The sequence below is a fragment of the Mytilus californianus genome, unplaced genomic scaffold (assembly GCF_021869535.1).
Source record: "Mytilus californianus isolate M0D057914Y unplaced genomic scaffold, xbMytCali1.0.p SCAF_26, whole genome shotgun sequence".
Lineage (NCBI taxonomy): Eukaryota > Metazoa > Mollusca > Bivalvia > Mytilida > Mytilidae > Mytilus > Mytilus californianus.
In genome coordinates this window covers 3,078,868-3,092,474 of record NW_026262675.1, presented here as the reverse complement: position 1 = coordinate 3,092,474, position 13,607 = coordinate 3,078,868, and the positions used below count along the sequence as shown (strand labels likewise).

Sequence of the window (13,607 nt, the reverse complement as noted above, 5' to 3'; positions counted from 1 at the left end):
ATGTTTATCGGAGCGACCGTAAATTTAGAAACGATCCGGGTAAACTTATCGATCCTACTTATTCTAAAGGTTACCAATTTAACACTTTAATTAGATCCTTGAATATTGTTTTATCGGTATAAATATAGATTTTGTTATTAGCAAATTAAAACCAAACCAAATAGTATTGCTTTACACCCATGAACATTCACGTTTCTACATTCTGTCGATACTTATATTTTGGCATTGTACAAGATCATGTTTTTTTCTGACTGTTAATGACGTATTTACACTAAATCCATTGGATATTGGAAGTGTGCTGACTGGTATTTTAAGCTTAGATACATGATTTTTTTTATTAGTTGTTATTGGCTTTGTACTAGCTTTGAGTAACTGCGAATATTCTCAGATCGGTACTTTGTGTCTTTAGTGTTTTTGTTAGTTGTTTTATGCTGTTTATCGATCTGATGAGTTAAGCCCTTTTCAACTGACTTTTATAGTTTGTTCTAATGTTGTGCTATTACACCACTTTCGCAGGTAAGTGGTGGGTTGAGAGCTTGCAAACATGTTTAGTCCCGCCACATTCTATATGGGCCTGTCCCAAAGTCAGGTGCCTGTAGTTCTGTGGTTGTTGTTGGTGGCTGTTTATTATATTTGTTTTATGGCCCCGCCACAAAGTGGTCGAGACCATATAGTGTTACCCTTATACGCCAATCCGCCAATCCGTCGTTCCGTCATTCTGTCATTCCTTCATTCCGTCATTCCACAACGAACAGTACTACGGACTTTTTTTCTAAACACATATTGAGCTGAATTATAGTATGTGAGTTAACTATGATGAATTACAGATCGAGTTTACGTTTGGTTCCACTCCGCTGAATTTTGCCGACATTACGGGCTATAAGACTTTGAAAATTTTGTGAATTTGGGGAATTTGGTGTTGATGGCAGATCTTTGATATTTTATGATATCTACATTGTATCTATATCGGGTTTTTTCTTACGTCGTACAAGGCAACTTTATGCTCTTAGTCGGATGGTCCCCCGAAGAACTTAAGTATCTTATGAAAATTGTTTGATGGTTAGATATATTTTGTGACGATTTGAAAATGATTATATTTGACCACAAATTAATATCATTGTAAGAAAATTCAGTATGATCCATTACACGTCAGGCCGTACTTATAATTATCTAATTTGATTTATGTTATTTATTCGCAACTTTCGACCCTTTGGTCAATTTAGAGCATTACAGACTGTATAGACACCTTGGTCTATTGTGGACGACTGTCTTTTTAACTTATTTGCTTTTAGACTTTTACGTTGTTGGATTTATATTTCATTTAAGTGACCCACTAAAATCCACTTATACGTTCACTAAAATAACAGCCAATACCTCTTCGTGTATAAAAGCTCTAGTCTTAAATTTGCTGACCTTAGTACATATCGAATGTGTATATGTTCCAGACAATATGAGTATTTGGACCATACGCGTATGGTCATGACCATATGCGTATATACTCGTATGGTCCGGGTTATTAACATGATGAACGTTTAAAGATCTTGAAAAGGTGTCACATAAATTAAGAGTTTTTAAAAATGAACTTTTGACTTATTCCATCATATGGTAATCATTGCTACATGATTAATTTGATAAAATAAATATAACTAACAAGTATTAATCTTAGGATACATTAAGAGACCCCCCCCCCCTTATACAGGCATCCACCCTAGGCCACGCAGCACCCGATGACATATGTAGATATCATAAGATGCAATGTAAAGGAGCATATATCAATGCCAGGACACAGCATTACTTCTTCTTTGCCTCCCTGCCAACACTTGATGTATCTTAAACTTATACATCAAGGTTGGATACACCACACCGGTAACCGGCATGGATACAGTGGCCAAGCAGAACATAAAGTAATGGTGAAATAATATATAAATGTAAACAAAGACAGGTTTGGGAAAAACTAACCACAGTTTATTAAGCATAGTTAAAATTTCAAATAAGGCAAGAAATATACAATACATGTACAAATGTATATGCATGATAAACAAAATTTTAAAACATGAATAACTGAAAGTGTAAGTCAAACTGTGGTTCTCCACAGTAATATAAAATCACTGCGGATAAAATTCTAAAACTACAATAATGCACATAGAGTCAAAACGCACAAAACTAGAAAATAAGGGAGTGGTGGTGGGAAAAGAAATACGATTATGCTTGATCGATTTGACATACAACTTGCTTGCTGCTTGCAAAATTTTTGAATGTTGCGAGATGCTGGGATGCATACTGTGCAAGATAAATTTGATTGAATTTATTGGATTAGGTTAAACCGGGAAATTTGAAAAATCAAAGCTGATTGGTAGATAAATATATCCCAGACAAAGCAAGATTCAAATAGGACAATCCGATTGGCTGTTGTCCGTAACCAGCCAAAACAAACGTGAAAAGGAGGTGCAGGGTTTTATGAAAAATAGCAATCAAATAATACGAAACTAAAGAATGTACAAATGCTTCTACAATACATGTATCTATATTAATACTGTATTTTCAAAAAATACTTCCATTAATCTTAGGATACATTAAGAGACCCCCCCCCCCCCCCCCCCCCTTATACAGGATGATCCACCCTAGGCCACGCAGCACCCGATGACATATGTAGATATCATAAGATGCAATGTAAAGGAGCATATATCAATGCCAGGACACAGCATTACTTCTTCTTTGCCTCCCTGCCAACACTTGATGTATCTTAAACTTATACATCAAGGTTGGATACACCACACCGGTAACCGGCATGGATACAGTGGCCAAGCAGAACATAAAGTAATGGTGAAATAATATATAAATGTAAACAAAGACAGGTTTGGGAAAAACTAACCACAGTTTATTAAGCATAGTTAAAATTTCAAATAAGGCAAGATCGAAATATACAATACATGTACAAATGTATATGCATGATAAACAAAATTTTAAAACATGAATAACTGAAAGTGTAAGTCAAACTGTGGTTCTCCAACTAAAGTATCCCAAACCTGTAGTAGGGGTAGGAGAAAAATAACCTAAAATTGAATTCAAAAATGAAAGCAAAAAACCAAATTATAAATAGGTAAAAACCAAATTATAAATAGGTAAAAACCAAATAAAACAATGCTCAATAACACACAAGAGTACATGTATAATAAATTGTATTTGAAGTAGTCTGATCTGTACCATACAAAATCACAGTCTATACAAACGGTCCCAACACAAGTACATATAAGTCCAACACAAGAATCCATGAATTCAGTAGATATGAAAGTCACAACTTAATATGTACATTGTAGGTGTCCATTTCAACCATACATGTAGCATTTCAGATTTGCAGAATAGTAATAATAAAACTTCCGTGCATGGCAAGACCCGTATAAATGCTATCTTAAGTTATTATTATAAGCAACATTAAAAAGAACACACATAATGATATTTTATATACATGTACAAAACAAAAAATTACAGATATAAAAATAATCAAAGTTTTTTCTGAATACGCTTTGCAAAAGTATCCATAACCATGTGCCTATGGTCAAGAAAAGGGTCGATATAGCGTTTGTAAGCATCACTTTTCCAGTCTCCCTGAGACTGTATTAACTCCGTAGGAATGCCACATTCCAGGGCAAAAGAGGCACCCCCTCTGCGAAAACTATGCCCAGAATATTGGTCCGGATTGATACCAAAATGCGACAAAGAATGTTTTAGTCTGGATAAAAATTTACTATATGTTAATGGAATTAATCTACCTTGTGAAACATACATAAATGCTGAAGACAAGGGGGCTGCTTTTGGGGTAAGCTTAAAGCAAAGTAGAAGGGCTTGGGCTCGGCAAAGAGGGGAACCAGGAATTCTGGGCAAAGGAATTTCAAGAAGTCGCTCCTTGTTTTGAATAGTTTTTGTCTTTCTTGATTTAAGAATTACCCCTCGGTGAGAGAAACAGACTGCTTGTCTACTTAGATGTTGGTCAGCATCAAAATCATTCAAGGAGGGTACGAAAAGGTTGGATTTACGAAAAAAACGAGAAGAAAGCTACTAAACACGCTGCCCAGAAATTTAAATCAAAATCACTTTTTAAACATAGAGTTGAAAAAATTCCCATTAATAATTTGGGTGTTATGGGCAACTTAGAACAACTTGCATCTCCAAGGACCCTTCTTGCACCTTTGAGGACACTGTGTACTAAATGAGAGTCCAAAGGGGAAGGTAAGCCTGCTTCTTTATGTAATAAGGATATGATTGATAAATAATTTTGGATAGAAGAAAATTTAAGGCGACATAATAAGTGGGCAGTGTATCTCGTTAAGTTGACTTGGCTCAAAGGAATAGGGAGAATACCTATATCATTGCAAAAACTACAGTAACTTTTTAGATATAGCATGTAAGTCTTTTTTGTAGACTCTGCAAAGGTGTGACACCGGAAATTGGCTACAATAATGTCCAGGGCTTGCACTTTACTGGTACTTGGCATGCCTATGCAAAAGAAAAAATAAGGATTTGTTAGACATGTGGGAATCCAACTGCCTGACAAATAGGGGAGAAGGCAAACAACAACGCATAAAACATATAAATGAGATGGGGTCATGAAGTCTGGAAATATGGTCTGCTAGAATATTCTTTTTCCCTGGGATATGTTTAGCAATTAGTTGAAAATTATATGAGGCTGACAACCAGAATAGATGCCGTAGATATGCCATCAATCTCTTATTGCGTGATGTACATCTATTGATGCAACCTACAGTGGCCATGTTGTCAGAGTAAACAATCACTTTTTTATTTTGCCATGTTTTACCCCCAGCGAATTGCAGACAAGACTACAGACAATGCCTCTAATTCATTAATATGGAGGTCCTTAGTAAAAGCAAAATCTGCATCCCATTTAGCATAAAACCAATCTGACCCAAAGTGACCCCCACCACCTTCTTGACAAGCATCCGTATACACTGATGTAACCGGATATTTGTCAAGAATTAAGGATTTACCATTAAAAGTAGAAATAAAATTTTGCCACCATAATATATCTTGCATTATATCCCCTTTTATCAAAATTTTATGCCAATCATGCTGCAGTTGCGTAATGCTATCAATAATTCTGCGAAGGAATACTCTCCCGCCATGAACCACTGTAGATGCCCAATTAAGCTTGCCAGCTAAAGATTGCAGCTGTTTTTTCGAAGCACGCTTGCGATTGCCAAAATCAGTTAATTCTTGCTTAAGCAGGGACAGCTTATCCCCCGGAAGCCGGAGCTCCATAGCGATAGAGTCTATCTCAACTCCTAAAAATGTAAGTTTAGTGGTAGGGTCAACCACTTTTTGCCAATTAATCATAAATCCCAGCTCTCGAAGTAAAAAAATTAGAGAATTCAGTGCTTGCCTACATCTGAATTCAGATTGTTCACACAAGAAAAAATCGTCTAGGTAAGCAACTACAGTAAAACCTCTGCGAGACATCATGCGTCGCACAGCTTGAGTTAGTCTGTGAAAAATGCCAGGGGCTAATTTAGAGCCAAAAGGTAATTTAGTATCATAGAGTGTAAATTCTTGCCCTTCTGGGAAGGTCCAATTTTTCTTTTTCTTTTTTAAATTTATGTTGGTGTTTAAATTAGATTTTATTGAATTATAATTTCTTAAATCTCTCTAATTGTTTTTAATTGATTTCTTCATGTGTTCTTGCTCCTATTCATACGATCTTACAATGCCAATAAGATAGTATGAATAGGAGCAAGAACACATGAAATAAATGAAAATAAGAATTTAAACACAAAGAAAACAGAAGAAAAAAATCCACGCCCCAAGCGTATGTGGTTTTTCGGAAGAATGTCGACAGTATAAAGGCGATTTAAATTGACTCTAGCGAATGCAAAATAACAGATAAACCAAGATCCAGACAATATGTAAAAGATAAAGGAATTCAGATAGTAACAAGCGCCGTTTTTTGTTCAGAGAATGCGTTATGTGTTCATGCAAAGAAAATTATAATTATTTGAATAAATTCCTATATGGTCTAAATACTCGTATGGTCCGGCCCATTAATAACCAAACGAGTATAATACTCATATAGTCCGACCATACGCGTATGGTCGGACCATATGAGTATACGCATATGGTCATGATCATACGCGTATGGTCCAAATACTCATATAGTCCGGAACATATATATTGATTAAACCTCCAAAATATAGACGGCTTGGTTCAGTACTTCCATGTCAACTACAACACTATATCAAGAATTCAGAAAACAACATAAGCTTTGAGTACTACATCCACTGTCAAGTATAGTAAAAGATACAATATACGCTAAAGAAGCTTAAGAATTTAAAAAGTATGCAGCCATTTTTGGGAGAATCGCACATCGTTACATAGATATAAGAAGATGTGGTATGAGTGCCAATGAGACAACTCTCCATCCAAGTCACAATTTGTAAAAGTACACTATTTCAAACTCTCTCTCTATCTCTATCTCTCTGTCTGTCTGTCTCTGTCTCTGTCTCTGTCTCTGTCTCTGTCTCTGTCTCTGTCTCTGTCTCTGTCTCTGTCTTTGTTTGTCTTTATTGCGAAAATTTGAGTGGAAATAACACATCTGAGTTAGGAAGAAATTGTGTTCGAAATATTAGTTAGGATAACATATCAGTTGTTTTCGTTATGTAACAAAATCTGTACACGCACAGCAAAATACACACAAAAAGCAAAGGAACAGCGCTTTTATTGCTGTTCTTCATTTCAAAGTCACAGTGAGGCCTTCAACACGGAGAAAACAAATTCTCACCTCGCTGGAAGTTTAAGACAGCCCCTAGCACCGGTAATAAAACTGTAATACGGCATCTGATTGAATGTTAAGTTCTGTTTTACAAACGAGCCCTTACGACAAACAGTCGACAGAAACATAAAGATGATGTCTATTTTAACGCAATATACATACATACAAGCAAAGAAGCAAACACAAAATATTAACGAAAACAAACTGATGTTAAAAAAGTACCCATTCATTGTATTGAATTTATATCATCTACTTAAAAACAAAATAGGATAAATATAAACACTTTCTGTTATGTAAAAACAATTCATTATGTTCTATGTTATGCTTTTAGTCTTGCTGTGGCATAACTGCAAGTGGGTGTTGCCAGCCACAGGCGCTTGTGGAATATATGATACCTCTCTATTCTTATTTTCCAATAGATTGGCATCATATATATATATATATATATATATATATATATATATAACTACTGTTATTGTAAATAGCGTATGGATAAGAGCAAGACCACATTAGATAAGTGAAAATAAGTTGAATTATCAAAGAATATTAACCACAAAAAAATGAAAAAAAAGAGAAACATATATAAAAGGGTGGTCTATTCCCCAAACGCCTGTGTTGCCAGCCTATATTTGCAGTCAGTCAAATATTTCACTATTTATTTCGGGAATTTTTAAAAGCTGACTATACGGTATAGGATTTTTCATTGTTAAAGGCCGTACAGTCATCTATAGTTGGTTACATCCACGTCATTTGGACTCTGGTGGATAGTGGTCTCATTGGCAACCATACCACATCATCTTGTTTAACTGGCCCGTAATGGAAAATATTTAAACAAAATATTCAGAGTAAAATTGGCCAATCCTTTTAATTCTAATATCAAGGTGGAATAAAGAAAGTTTGTTAAAAATTTCTCTGCAAATTAAGTCACACATAAACAGCAAGGATATTTAGTAGATGTAAATGAACTCTTATAGGCTTCTTAAGTCTAGGAACTAAATTAATTTACTTAAAGATTTAAACCAATTTCCATTATTTTCTTCATAGAATAAACAGTACGGGTTATTTGTAAGTCATAATACCAGAAAGGAGTTACAAATCGCGTCTAGTGTTTGTAGGACCTGTTTAAACATAACACTTTTCCTTTAAAGGTGCGTAAGTAATAAATGTGAAATGTATTACCCAGTTTTTGTTGTTGTTGTAATTTTTTTTATGTTTTATCCTTATTGCCATTGAATTCCCATATAAGCTCAGTATGCGACTAATTCGGAACTTATCTATTGTACACGGTATAGCTGCTGACTCAGATGTAGATTTGAATAGATTTTAAACACGTGAAACTACAAAAATTATATATGATGTCTTGGTTTTTTCTTTTTAAAAAATAATTCGTCTGAGAGATAAAAACTTACATATTTTATAAAAACCCTGCAACACTAGAATAAGCGAATAAATTATGCCACTTAATGAAGAGGTTATTAGATGATATTTGTGAATTTAAAATAAAAACGACAAAATTTGTAAAAAAAAGGCTTCAAGTCACATTTTCTCAATAATTGTCTCGTGTCATACTTGTACGTGTTAATTTATTGGAATTAATCGTTGATGTACATGTATGAATGAAGAATTATAACTAGCGCTTTGTCTCATAAACACATCTTCTCTCTTGTCCACTACAAGTACATGACGTAACTTACATGTAAATCTGTCAGTCTTATGTTAGGGGAGAACAAACAATGAACAAAAACACCATCAGTCATATCAGTTAGCTACAGGTCTATACCTATATATAAAGTCCACTATCGCTGTGGACATCACATTATTCGGTGCTAAACAACAAAAGGTAATATATCTTTCTATATACTAAACGGTTACAGGCATTACGAATATACCAATAGTTTTTCAAGCATAATATTTTATTAATGTTTGAAAATAGTATATTTTTCATTTACTTTTTAGATATAGCTAGGAAATTCGTGTTAAAATTTCTATTTTTAGTCACTTATTTTATCAATTTAATAAAACAAATTATTTAATTATGCGATGAAAGTATACAATCTGAAAGTAAAACCATGAATTCTGTCATAAATACCATGGTTAGGTAGACAAATGAAATTAAATAGTTTGAAACTGATTAGATTTGATTATTAAACAAAAAATCAAGGAAATGCACTTCAGAATAGTTAATCTATTTCAAGTAAAATTGTAATTTCTGACAAATCTAAAGCAAAAGAGACAAATTTCCTATTGCTCTATTAAGAATTGTTTATCCTATCTAGTAGATCTGACATTATTATAACGCTAAATTTTGATATAAAACTAGAATCTTAAGGAAACCAATCCAGAGTACAAATTACAATCATTCAATCACAGGGTTACCATTTTTCATAGAAATGTATTATTGCACCCTGTCAAACAAAAATATATTGGTTATTATATGAATTGTGTCAAATTTAAAAAATTCAAAATCAAAATTAAATATTCACTACACACGAAGTGTTGTCTTTAACACATCCCATAAATACGAGAAATATTTTTTTTTAAATATGAACTTAACGTGTCTATTTCAAAGCAATTTTTCTACTTTATACCATTTTTATTTTTTCATGGGGACAAGTTATTGACCTTACAATTCTAGTAACTGAATATTTATGCAATTTAATTTCCAAATATATGTAAATGACTAATGCAGATTTCTTGGACTAGAACCTTTCAGTAACACCTATTTCTTCGCTCAGTTACTTAAAAACCGAATTTACGTTGATAATGTCTAAATATTACATTAACATATGAAAAATGGGATTGCCAGTTATCAGACTCCCCAAGAGAGTCAAAGTTAGGATTGTTAGTTATCAGACTCCCAAAGAAAGTCAAAGTTAGTCAACATTTCTTTACATTATGTACCCCAAATTAATTAATTCATGTAATGTGTTAAGACCACAAATAAATAACCTCTGCAACGACTGTGTTCTATATGGGGCGACAAGAAATCGGCAATCAATTTGATAAACCTATTGCAGTACCTAATTTCCAAAGATAAAAAATAATTGAATACCCTATACAATCAGCTTGAAAACAATCATTCAATTGGTCTAGTTCTCAGATTTTATTTCATTTTTCGATACAACAAACAATAAAAAGTTAAAATATAATCTACTACATAAAGTATAAACATATCTCTTCTTTTTTTCTTTTTACTGTTTAAATACATTTTTAATCTCAGAACTGCACAAAACCGTCTTGGTATTTGATGAAGTTAAATATGAAATCATTACAAAATGAAATACTGATGAAACTTTTTCTTTTCAGACAAAAATGAACAATCTGGCTATTGTGTTGTGCGTTGTTTTGGTCTGCTCATGCACCATTCAAGCCCAATTCTTGAGTGGTTTGACATCTGGTCAGGCATTTGGCTTAGGATTGGGACTTCCATTCTTCTTAGGAGGAATTGGTAGAGGATTAAGTGGACGTGGAGGTGTTGGATACCCAATTCCCCCACCACCACAACCATTCCTTCTCCCACCACCAGTCTACCAGCCAATCACCGGTGAGTATAACTGATATAGTGATGAGGTTATACTGAAATTTTGTTTATAATTATTTTTTTTTATTTTGTATCTAGATATAGTCCTTTTTGAAATCTAAGTTAATTGGGACATTTCTATTTTGAAATATAAAGAAAATTACAATGTTCATTAGTTCGTCCCAGATATTTATCTATGCATTATTCAGATTCGTTTCAACTTTTATGACAGTTATTATTAGTCAGTTAAAATAATAAAATAGATGTCTTTCATAGATAAGATGTATACGAATATCATAAACAAATCATAAGGCGAAGAAAGACAAAAGTAAACCATTACCAAAAGAAAGTAAACGGATGAAAAGACAAAACTACTTCTTTAAACATTACACAAAAAACAAAAAGTTAAGCAAAATGAACTTGATTTAAATTTGTAGGTGAGATAAGGTGCTAAAGAACCCCTTGTAGTTCATATGGCACCCGTTTCATGGTTATAGAAATAAAATCAAAACAGTCAGTCAAATACTTTAACTATTTTTAACTTAGAATACAAAAGCAAAGATGAATGACTAATGTTTTGTTATTTTTTTCTTTTCTAGTCCACCGTAGAAGATACGTCAGATATTGAAGAAACAGCGAAAAACAAGAAGAATGAAGATAATGTTAGAACTCTTAACAACAGCCACGTGTAAACAAACAGCACCAACAACAAATACTATCAATAAATGTCATGTTTTTTATTTGTTTGTTTGTCAGTCTTCAAGTCTTCAATTTCAAGTCTTTATTACACCAAAAGGTCAAATTCCTTGTATGCTGAAAAGTCAAATCAACTTTCGTTAAAAACAATTTTATTTGTTAGCATGCAGCTATATTGAGAGGGAAATTCTAAGTTTTTTATATTTTGACTATCAATTTTCACTTTCTTGTCCTGTGTCCTCTGCATCTGTCTTATTATACCATATTCAATATGCCAACATCAGATGATCATAGGTTTGCAGATTTGTTCAGGCTCCAGACAACCAAATGATTCAAAAGTAGATATTATTTTTATACCATCTTATAACTATCAATCTCTTAAGATTTGTTAAATTGTTTCCATGGCAAAGAAGAAAAAAAAACCCTCACAAAATCATTATGATATGATAGTGTGATTCTTGCTGTTCTACCGTCTTACTTTCCCAGTATTTAGGATTGTACATGGTCTTGCTCTAGTGTTTCATTCAATTTATGTTTCTGTCTTTACTTCCATTCATATTGTTATTCTGATTATTCACAAATTTTCACAAATAATAGAACATTAGTTTTAGTTTATCAACATTAAGTTTAGGTTATCAACATGCCCTGTAAAGTAAAAAAAAAAAAATCTTTGGAAAATTTAGATCACGTGCCAATCTTAAGGTATGAAGTGGTTGTAGATTATAACAGTTCTGAGAACACACGGAGACAATGATACGGATAATACCGGAGCCACAATTGTTTCCAGGAAACTTTTTAATTTTCTGGAACAAAAAATATATTTAACTTATATATCTAGGTCTAGACATGCCTTGAAACTTTTCCACTTGCACATGCTTGTCAGTAATCAGAATAAATTGAGGTATTGGCTAGGCCACATTTGCCAAAAGGTTATGTCGAACCTCAAGACCATTTTTTAGGGAACGCCATGACTGCCTTATGTTGATGATCATCATTATATGCAGTGGTCCCAGCATTATATGCAGTCGTGAAAGCATTATATGCAGTGGTCGGAACATTATATGCAGTGGTCACAATATTATATGCAGTGGTCACAACATTATACGTGTTTTGTTGGTGAAGATGATGATCAGTGATAGTGATGATGATGATTGATGATAGTGATGGTGTTGGTTCAAATTCGGTAAATTTTTATCGGAAATTGCCGAATCCAGCCATAATTGATAATGCCCCGCAAACAAAATGAAACAGTTATTGAAGTCATGTAATTTAGGCAATTCCGTCGATTGAAAACTTTATCAGAAAGAAAAAAAAACGCCTGCTATTGTCTGCAAATTGGACAGACATAATTTTATAAATTTAGGGGTAGTTCAGTCCGAGGAAATGATGAAACTAAGAGTTGAATGCGTTCGTCTTAAGAAATATGCATGGCACAATGTAAGTAAAAAAATGGTTAATAAAAATGAAATATCAAAGGACAGTTTGTATACAATATGGCTCGAGTTCATTTCCTACTGAAGAACTATAATTGCTAGATGCCACTTAATATAGTCGATATTCAGTTTAAATGGCATAAATACATTTTGAATAAAATAGTCAGCTGTTTATAAGACCTAAGTCCCATATCTCCCTAGCTTATATATGTCATGATAGAGCCATTATTTGGCTATGATTTTCAGAATTATGCATTTCTACATGATTTAGTATCTAACAGATATGAAAAATGCAGTTTAAAGCCTTTCATTGTAGGTGTTTATTATAACTTTACATCAATTGTATCCAACTTCTGCAAGCTTTTTGTAAAGCAGTTTGTCTACTAAATATGAGCAGCAGTCTGAACCAAAGAGATATATAATAATATATGAAAGCATCGATCATATTTTACAACTTCAGATAAACATCTTTTTTGGTTATAATTGATGCTCATATCAAATATAAACTTTTATAAGGAAAATGTACCCTTTTTCAGACCCAGTTTTACATTTTTATTTATAGTTATTATCTTTTTATCATTCCTTCAGAAAACGGAGTTTGGGAGTGGATATTGCGTTTACTACGTTTGTTGTCCATCTGTCCCGGTTAATATAAAAATAAGGAGATGTGGTATGATTGCAAATGAGACAACTATCCACGAGTTCAAATGAAGTGGATGTAAGCATTTATGGGCAACCGTATTGCCTTCAACAATGAGAAAAACCCATACCGTATAGTCGGCTATAAAAGGCCCCGACATGAAAAATATGAAACAATTCAATTGAGAAACCTTACGGCCTAAGTTTTGCGTTTTAGGGTCAAGATCGGAACAAAGTGCCAGTCAAAGAGGAATGATTTACTATAAGGGCGCACATCTTGAATAGTAACGAATGGCCATGAAAAAATTGGGTCACCTCGACCTAATTTAATTCTGGTTAAGTTTTGCATTAAAATGCAAAATCTCATCAACTACAAGTCATAGAGGAATGATATCTGTTAGATCGCACATCTGTGATAACAACAAAGGACCTTGAAAAAAAGTTGGTCACCTCGACCTATATTTTTCGCATGAATGATTTTAATTAAAATTTGTGTTAAGGTCCAGTTGAAATCAACTACAAGTAAAAAAGGAATAACATT

At 33.3% G+C, this 13,607-nt stretch overlaps 1 long non-coding RNA gene across 2 annotated transcripts in view; it reads left to right on the top strand.

Moving 5' to 3' along the window:
* The window catches only part of LOC127732705 (uncharacterized), a 42,558-nt gene extending 31,520 nt beyond the window's left edge, over positions 1-11,038 (top strand). The window contains exons 1-3 of one of the 2 annotated variants that reach the window (XR_007996397.1): positions 8,536-8,618; positions 10,085-10,322; positions 10,898-11,038. This is a non-coding gene — a long non-coding RNA (uncharacterized LOC127732705). Of the gene's footprint in view, positions 1-8,535; positions 8,619-10,084; positions 10,323-10,897 lie in introns of those variants that run through there. The other variant, XR_007996398.1, reaches the window with a different exon arrangement.
* The last annotated feature ends 2,569 nt before the right edge of the window (positions 11,039-13,607 follow it).